Raw genomic sequence first — 9057 nt, 5'->3', positions numbered from 1 at the left:
AGTTGCATTTTGCTGGACTATTCTTGTAGCAGGGTTTTCTTTTTTCCTCTTTTTCTCTTTTATGGTCTGCTGAAATTCTTTCTGTTGTAACTGCATTCCTGATTGATTCCATTCTCAGATAGGCATCTTTTGCCTGTTAAATTTCCCCAAATGAACATCCTGAAACAAAAGTAAAAGAGATGCCATGCATCTAACTGTAAATTCAAGTTGAGAATTTTTTTCCTAAAACCAGGAGTAAGATAGGTTCAACTTCAAGCCTCCTTAATAACGTACTTAATTTGGGGCTGAAATTATTGTCTTAATTTAACAGAAAATTGAGGCTGACATTAAGCTTTAGAAACTTAAAGTTTGGGTTTGGTTCTAGATTTCTCTGCTGCAGTTGGAACCATTTAGGGCCAGACTCAAACTTGATGATTTGTCTCCATAATTAGTAGCACAATTAAAACATTTAAAATGAGACCTAGGGTTAGGTCTTGGTTATGCTGGCATAAATATGGGAGAATTCCTTTCATTTTAAAAGTTGCAGTCTCTGTGAGCATGCAGACGCTTGGACTCTAAGACAAGCATTGTGGTTGATGTCTGGGTTGGATCTTCACTCTTGTTTTCCAATTTTATTCTACTCCAGTAATCACCTGCATCTGTATTTGCAGTGTTCACCTCACCTGAGATTTGCATGGCAGCAAATAGCCCGTGCTTCCCCAAAATGGGGTATAGCTACTCTGGGCATTCCTATGGCCACAGGTAGCCTATGTTGTATAGAGCAGCCCAGCTTTCCTTTAGGTATTCATCTTCTTGCTTAGTAACTTATGGTTGTTCTGAAAGGCTGGAGCTGTATTATATATTGTTGCAAATAAAGGGCTACCTGCTGCTGCTCCCAGGTGAAGAGGAGTCCCACTCTGCAGGGCCTTTTCAAGCACCCATAAGTGCCTTCCCCGTTCTCCCATCAGTGACTGGAGATGGCTGTCAATGGTCTGAGCTCAGGGGGCTGAGCAGTACTGAACACCATGCCTCTGTTTCCTGTTAAGCTTTTCCAGATGATTTCCTTGAAGTTTAAATGACAAAGTTTGTTATTCCACAACTTCCTGAGGCAAACTGTTCAATAGAGGCAGTCATTTAGAGGAAGAGCCAGAACCCAGAGTGTGGGTAATAGCTTTTAAGGCACCTCGTAGAGAGCTTCCTGCCTGTTCTGCAGGAAAGACTTCTCTTATAAGACTCCTCTGAGGTGACTGAATGGTCTCCCCTTATACAAAATATCCTCTCTATGCGACTATCATATGACCGTTTACTGCCTTGAACAAGAATAGTCCATGGCCAACGAGAGAGAGAAATAACTAGATGCAGGCGTAAGTGGGCACAGCAGACTTGTCCAGCCTGCCATGTGGCAGATGAAAATGAGCTTTGGCAGTGAACTGGGGCTCACTAGGAGGAATACGTTTAATACCTAACTCTGCGGTACACACTCTGTGGGATCTCTAGCATGTTATTTGATCTGTCTGCATTAAGTTTCCCCGCCTGTGAATGTAATAATGCTTTGTTTGTCTGTATTGACTGTGAACTAGTCTGATAAGAACTATAGTCTTATACACACCTAGCACATTAGGGATAGGATTTGACTGGACCTTTAGATAATGCTGTAACAAAAATCTGAAATATGAAAACAGATTATTTCAGGTAACTGCATCATCTGTATGTATCCATACAGAAGGTATATGCTGAATTAAAGATCTGCTGAAAGCTTTACTAATAAAGAGTCACATCTATCACATAGAGCATGTCTGTTTTACTTCACTTTACTCCAGTTAATCCACAGAAGTTGCGATCTTTGTCTCTTATTTTTGATTGTAAGTTCTGGTAATATCTGAATGGAGGGAAGCAGATTTATGTGTTGATGTCCCCCTACTAGGCAAGTTGCAGTAATGTTTAGCACATGAATGTGTTTTAATGTAACTTTCTAAATTATTTTTAGATTCCATTAAAACCTGCTGGCTCTGTATGTGGTAGATTCTCCAGGGCCAAGAGCGCATAACTCGGGTGTCCTGTCATACGAGAAACCCCATCCAGCCCCTGACTTGACTAGTTTCTGAATTCCCACAATTGTATGTTCTGAGCTCCCAAGACTTGTAAGACCCACTTAATTTTCACAGAGAATAAACTCGGAAGCCTGTTTCTTTTTTGTCTACCTCTCATCATTTTGCCAGGTTATGAGACGCTTTTGGCACTCAAACCTGTGCTAACCTGTTTTGCAGCTCACTCTCAGATACCTCTTTGCTCGGTGTCCTGATATCTTCTGTGTGACAAAATAATTTGCAACTCTGCTGATTCTGATGTTGGAGTAAAAAAAAGTTGAAGAAAAATGGGTAAACAGCAAATTTGGGTCCTCCTTAATGAATAAGGGAGAGTAGGTAAAATGTGAAAAGATTTGTAGGGAGTATTGTTTAAATACATGATTTTCTGCATGATGTGCGAGTGATTCTTTAAAGATTATATGAAATGAACGTATTCTATGAAGAATAGAGTACTAATTATCTGTAATTATATGCTTTCTTGTGGATAGTATGCATAGAAAGACTGTTATCCATAAAGTAATGAAAAGGTATAGGTGGATTTTTCTTTCAATGTACTCAGTATTCTCATTCGTCCCGATTTATTCATGTTGTGAATCAGGGAATGGCTGAGGTAGGAGGGAAGGTGGGATTCGTAGAAGTAAATTAATCATTAATGATGCCATCAGAAATCAAATGGCACTAGGAATCACTTTGGACCTCTCATTCTATGTGTTATTCATCCCAGGTTTTTTTGTGATTGGGCAGACGAAGGCACTCTTCCTGGTGGGGATCTGTGTGGCTGCGAGTACTGGCATGGATCAGATTCCATGATGAGGACCATAACTTGGATTTACAGCAATAGAACTGAGACCTGGAGTAACTGCATTTGAAATCAGTTATTCTGGATTGACACAGGAGTAAGTGAAGTCTCTGCTCTTGAGAAATGCTGCTGTGGTTGAATCGGTGTAAATGTTAGCTGGAATATTGCAGGAGCATACAGTAAATAAATGTTGAAATCTGGTTGTTTTGGAGTGGATGGACTGAGTACTTAACATGGTGATAAAAATGCAAAACTTCCATAGAGTATTGATTGATTTATTTCTTTTTTTTAAGTGCTTGAAAAGGAGACTGGTGGTTTTAGTTCTGTTTTTTAATTGGGAAAATGAGACACTGCTCTGTAGTGCAGCGTCTGCAGAAGGCTGGGAATAAAGCTCAGTTTTCCTGAATGTGAGTTCCTCAATGAGCTCTTTGAGAATCTGAGTCCTGCAGAATTATCTTCAGACAGGAAACTTACACTGAATTGTGATTACTTAGCAACACTCTGAATGGGAACATCCTAAAAGGTTTGAAAGTTGCATGTCATCAGAAAATCTGTTTTTCATAATGGCAAATCTGGTAGCTGTGTGGATAAACGTCCTCTAAAAATATGGAGGGGGAGAAAAAAAACATATCCTTTAATTCTATTTGCATCTTACAGTATTACCAGGAGCAGGATATTGTCCCTGGTAAATCCCACATGCTTATGGGTAATGTCTTGTCATTGTGTAAGCTTCCACACAACATTTCCTGTATCCTGGATTTTTCCTCAGTCGTGGTTGGGGTTTTTGTTTTGTTTTTTTTTGTTTGTTTGTTTTGTTTTGTTTTGTTTTCTTGAAATGTCTGTTTCTTATAGGGAAGAGGAAGACTGCTGTAATGTTCTCCCCAATAGGTCATGTGCTGTAAGAAGAGAGTGTAACTTTACATTGTGTTAGAGCTTTTCATGTGGTCAACCACTCCTAAAAATGGCAAAACATCACTCTTTCACGCACGCTGCAGGGTTGGAAATAAGAAACTATCCAAAAATACCATAGTTTTTGTCAGGGACAAGAATATTTGGCAGGAAGTTTGTCTGCAGATAACACACAAGTCTACTACTTCAAATGTTGATTCCCCCCCCCCTCTCCCCCCAGGTTTCCCACAGTTTTTGACATGCTGATTTGTATTTGAACCGTTTTTGGGGCACATTGTGTGTAATTAAGTTTATAGACTTGTCCAAAATCTCAGATCGTCAGCTCCTACACATAAATGGCAACTCATTTATCACATCTTCAGTAGCAAGGGAGAGCAGGCTGTCTCAGAGCCATTTAAAATGCTTTGCTTTCATATTTGCCAAGTTCTTCTATTCTCTGTAGGTTTTAATGACTCAGACCTCTGAAATCTCTTCCATACATGGTTAAAGTGTAACCACTAGCTGGGGGTGGAGGGGGAGGATGGAGGGAACAACTTACTGAACTGATAGAGTTTTAACAAACTTGGGTGGTTTTCCTGAAACAGCATTTCAGTCCTAAGTCATACATATATATTCACACACAGGGCATCTCTCTGCCTTAATCATGCTGGAAGCTAGTGGAAATAAGTATCCGTGTGCAGCGAATGCAGTGTGTTTGCATCCAGCAAGGGTAGCTAGCCTCAACCCTCCATCCATGCCCATCTTCTTAGCCAGGATCCTTTTCTGGGGTCCTATTTCTACAAGATTCCTTCAGCCTTTCTGCCTTTGTCCATCATGTGTTAATGTGTCCACGCATGTGTTAATGAAATAACTTGGTTATTTATTCCTTCTTTTAACAGTGGACACCCATTGCAGATCTATCTCATTCTCCCCTTAAAGTAGCTTAGCACAGACAGCACTTACTTTTGAGCAGGTTGGTAATGGATGGTCAGCAGAACTATCAGATCAAATGTTTTGCACCCATTTCTATTTTAAAAATATCCTCTAAAATAATTTAAAGTTTTCTGTGTGGCTGAGCCCTCTTCCAAGCAAGAAACCTGTTCAGAGGGGCTGATTTGGTCTAGTGCTTGCTAATGTCGGACAAACTGAGTTGTCATACTGTCTCTGTCACAAGCCTGTTGTGTCGTATGGGTCAAATCATCTAGCTGTTGAGGGTAGGATTTTCAAAAGCACACAGCGCTTATGTAAATCCATTCCCATTCAAGCTGACGGAGGCCTAATTCTTATTTCCACTAAGGCTTCATTACACTGCCTGGCAAGGTCAGGATCTTTAAAACTAGGCTTTTTGCCCTGCCAGAGGGGTATAAAGGGACCCCATGCAAATGCAAATCTGGCCCTGGCATTTTTTCCATTAACTTCAGTAGAAGCAAAATTAAACAAACACAGCAGCTTTTTAAAAATTTCATTTTGTGCGTCTTCATTTCCCCATTGTTAAAATAAACCGAATAACACATACCTGCCTCATACAAATGCAGCAAAGCTAATTTAATGTTTGCACAGCCGTTTGAAGATGTCCAGCACTATGTGTCGACTTGCATCGTTAACTTGAACTAATTTGTCTGCTGATCAGTGAAAAATTTGTATGGTGTTTTATGTCTCTCTGAGGAACATCCCCAAATCCAAGCCATTTAGTTTTATTAAGGAAAACAATGTATTGATGGTGAATTTAAGAGCCCGGAGCGTGGTGTGGACTTGGTTGTGGGAGGGTGTTTGGTCCGGTGTTAACCGTGCTGTAGGTCACAAGACTGATGATGGAGCCAATTTCTTTCTGTCCCAACACTGCAACAATCTATCAGTTGCTCATGGCATTTTGTAACAGATCCTTGCGAAAGTTCACAAGGATATGAGGATCACTGTCTTCTAAATGCCACGTGTATTTCGCAGACTGATAATGGAGCATTTTGTTACTGCAATGAACTGCCTTTTCTTCTCCTGTTGACGTTCTAGAGCTCAAATTAATACCGCACCCTGTAGCTCAGGATAACATTGCTCAATTTGTCTTAAAGTGCTAACAGAAGTAAAAATAAAAATATATTTTAAGGGTGTTCTTGTTACATGAGATGAGATGGTTGTTAGATAAATTAGGAGACCACAATAGTAAGCATCAATTTAATAGGAACACAGACTGCCATACAAACGCATACTAACAGATGTCTGCAAACCCTTGCTTGCAAGAGAAATCCCTGCCTATGTGAGTGACTGTTTTGCTGTCAGTGGACTCGCTCATGAAAAGGCTGTTTGTGTATGAAATTGCAAAATCAGATCCTAAATAAAGACACAACATGGTTATTCTATGGAAGTGGGGGGGTATCTTGAGGCATAGGGCTTTTGCTGTCTCTTTAAATAAATGAGTATGGTGCAAAAATGATCATGGTCTAAAATGTTACTTCAGGAAACATCTCATTCCATTCCTTAGTGCTGTCTCTGGATTTACATGATCAGTAATGTACATAAATCTTTTATGGACTTAATCTATATTTCCTTCTCTTGGTGGTGTATTTTTGTCTCTGTCAACATCGGAATAAACAGGATCTGCCAGAACAGATTATTAAATACAGCTAATAATATTGACTGTTTCTGGAACGCAACCTGATTTGCAATTAGAAAAGCTAACTGGGGTTTGTTAACGCAGGAACAGTAAAGCAGATTGGAAATGAGTAAATCAGCACTTCTCTGATAACTGTGTAGCTGTTCCAAAGTGGTTGTAGCCAGAGACCACCAGCGATGAATAACCATTCTTAGGACTATGGCTGCAGCCAGGGTGCAGATTTCCTCTGAGGAATCTAGACCCAAACCCAGCTTTTAAGAAAAAGGCCCTGGCCTCATCTGTGTCAGAGCAGAGAGGAGTGCCAGGATTGTAGTTGTATTTGGACACTCATCTACACAGCTTCCATGGGACCTTTGGGAAGGTGAAAGGGTGACCATGTTATGAAATTGCTGTTTTAGTGTTCCAGACCTACCACTTCCACCAAGGAACTGGGCCATCTGGCATTTGATTAGTTATCTTAATGCCACAGAATATTCCAGCATAGCCTGGTCTATATTTTAAGTACAACCACATTTCCAATCTGGAATTGACACCTTCAGCTGCGGTATTTGCACCAAACGTGGTTGGGTCCAAACAACATCTCTGCCAAAACACAAGCCACAACTTTAAAACCCACAGCTTTAAGTCTATTACAAGCTGACACTACCTAACTACATATATGCTGTTCTGGTGGGAAAAGAAATCTGTGTGGCTGTTCAGTGCCAGTTGTTCCCTTTCCTTTTGTAAAGGAATAAGCATCTCCATATAGCAGGGAATGAGAGCAGCCCTGCACACAGGGGCTGCTGCCTGTGTGCTGTGATCTAGATATAGCTAGTTGCTATGATCTCGGCTATTGCCACCTGAGGCTGTGACAGAGGGTTTATTGCTGTGTTTGCTAGGGGGAGGTAAATCTCACTCCTCTGTGTAAAAAAAACCTCTAGGTTTCCAGGCTCTTTCCATAACGAGTAAAGAATGAAAAGCACTGCTGTGCGGGGATTCATTCCAGCTTATGTGCCTGTCCTAGTGCAGGATGACTTGTCCTCTTGAAGCCCTTGTTGCTCACCATTGACTGCAGAGGTAACTGTCTAGATGCCTGACATTTGGTTAACTCTATTTAGGTGAAGTGGATCCTGTCGTTGCTATTTATCCCTCATGTTTGTACATGTGGAAATGTCCATGTTTAGAATCCATGGCATCAGTTATTTTATCTTGAGTGAGGATTATGTTTTACAGAGTTCATGTATGTGTATGCTGGTGTGGAAGCTGCACTTTGGCAGCATTTTTTCAGGAGATTCTTGCTGCTGGAAAGCACTAGGTAGCTGGTCTCGATGGGAAGTAGAAAGTAGAGGGTCCTAAAGAGATAATTAAACCTGCGGCTCTCAGCAAGATCTAAAATTTCTGAAAAATTGAAAATACGAGAGTTTCACACTACAGATGCTTTGGGTGCATGGCACACTTGGGGGTTACTTGGAGCCAAATGGGATTTCACCTTTCTGCATGCGTAAAGTTGCTAATTAGGGATGGACAGTTCTGCTCTGAACACATCACATAATTGTTCTGAAACTTACTGTTGTGAATTTATGTCTCTGAGATCTGTAGTACTCTTTCACTGTATTACTCTCATCTATGTGGCCCTAAAACTATCCTGTAAATATTCTTAAAATGACAGGGCCTTCCTATGATATTAGTATAATTATATTTGTAATAATATTATATTTATAATAATTTATATTACAACAGCATTTGAAAGATCTAGTGCTGAGCCTATTTTGTAAGATGTTGTGCAAACAACACCTTTGCTTAAAGAAAATATTAAACCAAAAGTTGCTATACCTATTAGTTTTTTACCTGTGTATCTTAACACTGAGTAGGGGAAAAATCTTTAGATTTACCTCCTGGTCTTTGTCTTCAGTCAATACGTTTTTGTTTGAAAAGAGAAACTGCAGATCTGTGCGAAAACGAGAACTCAAGACACACAATGTGAATGTGGCTCTGTTCTAGCAAAGAACATGAGTATCCGGAGGAAGTTAAGTACGGAGTTAAATCCATTTAGTAAAGCCCAATGGCGCTTGCATAAGTGGTGTGCTGCCCCAGAAGCCATCCACAATTGCAGCTGTTTGCATCCTTAAAGTTATGGTAATCCTAATTCTGTTTAGTGAAAGTGATCATGTGCAAAGAGTTAAATAGTTGCAGGAATAAATCCTCGTTTTGTAGTTCTTTTGAAACCTGGACCTGCTGGTATCCAGGCTGTACTGGGGGTTCCTTAACAAACTGTAGGTGGGGAGAGACCCAGTTTATTGTTCTGCCAGGGGGGCTGGTGTTCTGTTTGTATTCATTTTGTCAGGGGTGGGAGGAAGGAGGTGTAGTAAGATACCGTCTGTCCTTGTCTTCTCTTTTTGCATTGGTGGGGTAAGAAAACCTGGTTTGATTGCCAGGTATATTGAATTCCTTGGGTCAGGAGCCTGGTGTACCATGGGTAGTAGCAATGTCAGATTTCATTCTGCTGTCTGCTGAGCAGCTTCACTGATGCGACCTGAGCCATTTCCTGGTAGGACCAGTTTGGATGGAAGGCTATTCCATGCATGCGTGACGAGTTCCTTTTCGCAAGACACTGGGCAGCTAACTTGTTTCGCACAGTCCAACAAAGTGATGATATAGAGGTGACTTCTGTTCGCTCCTGGACTGGTTTCAAGATCCTTTTGTCATGGAACGGTTAT

General features: G+C 40.6%; 1 protein-coding gene across 3 annotated transcripts in view; it reads left to right on the top strand.

Moving 5' to 3' along the window:
• SORBS1 (sorbin and SH3 domain containing 1) overlaps positions 1-9057 on the top strand; it is a 144254-nt gene that overhangs the window by 25762 nt on the left and 109435 nt on the right. The window lies entirely within an intron of this gene.

This window comes from Pygoscelis adeliae, unplaced genomic scaffold (assembly GCF_000699105.1).
Source record: "Pygoscelis adeliae isolate BGI_AS28 unplaced genomic scaffold, ASM69910v1 Scaffold244, whole genome shotgun sequence".
Taxonomy (NCBI): Eukaryota; Metazoa; Chordata; class Aves; order Sphenisciformes; family Spheniscidae; genus Pygoscelis; species Pygoscelis adeliae.
This window is presented reverse-complemented; position numbering and strand designations above follow the sequence as displayed.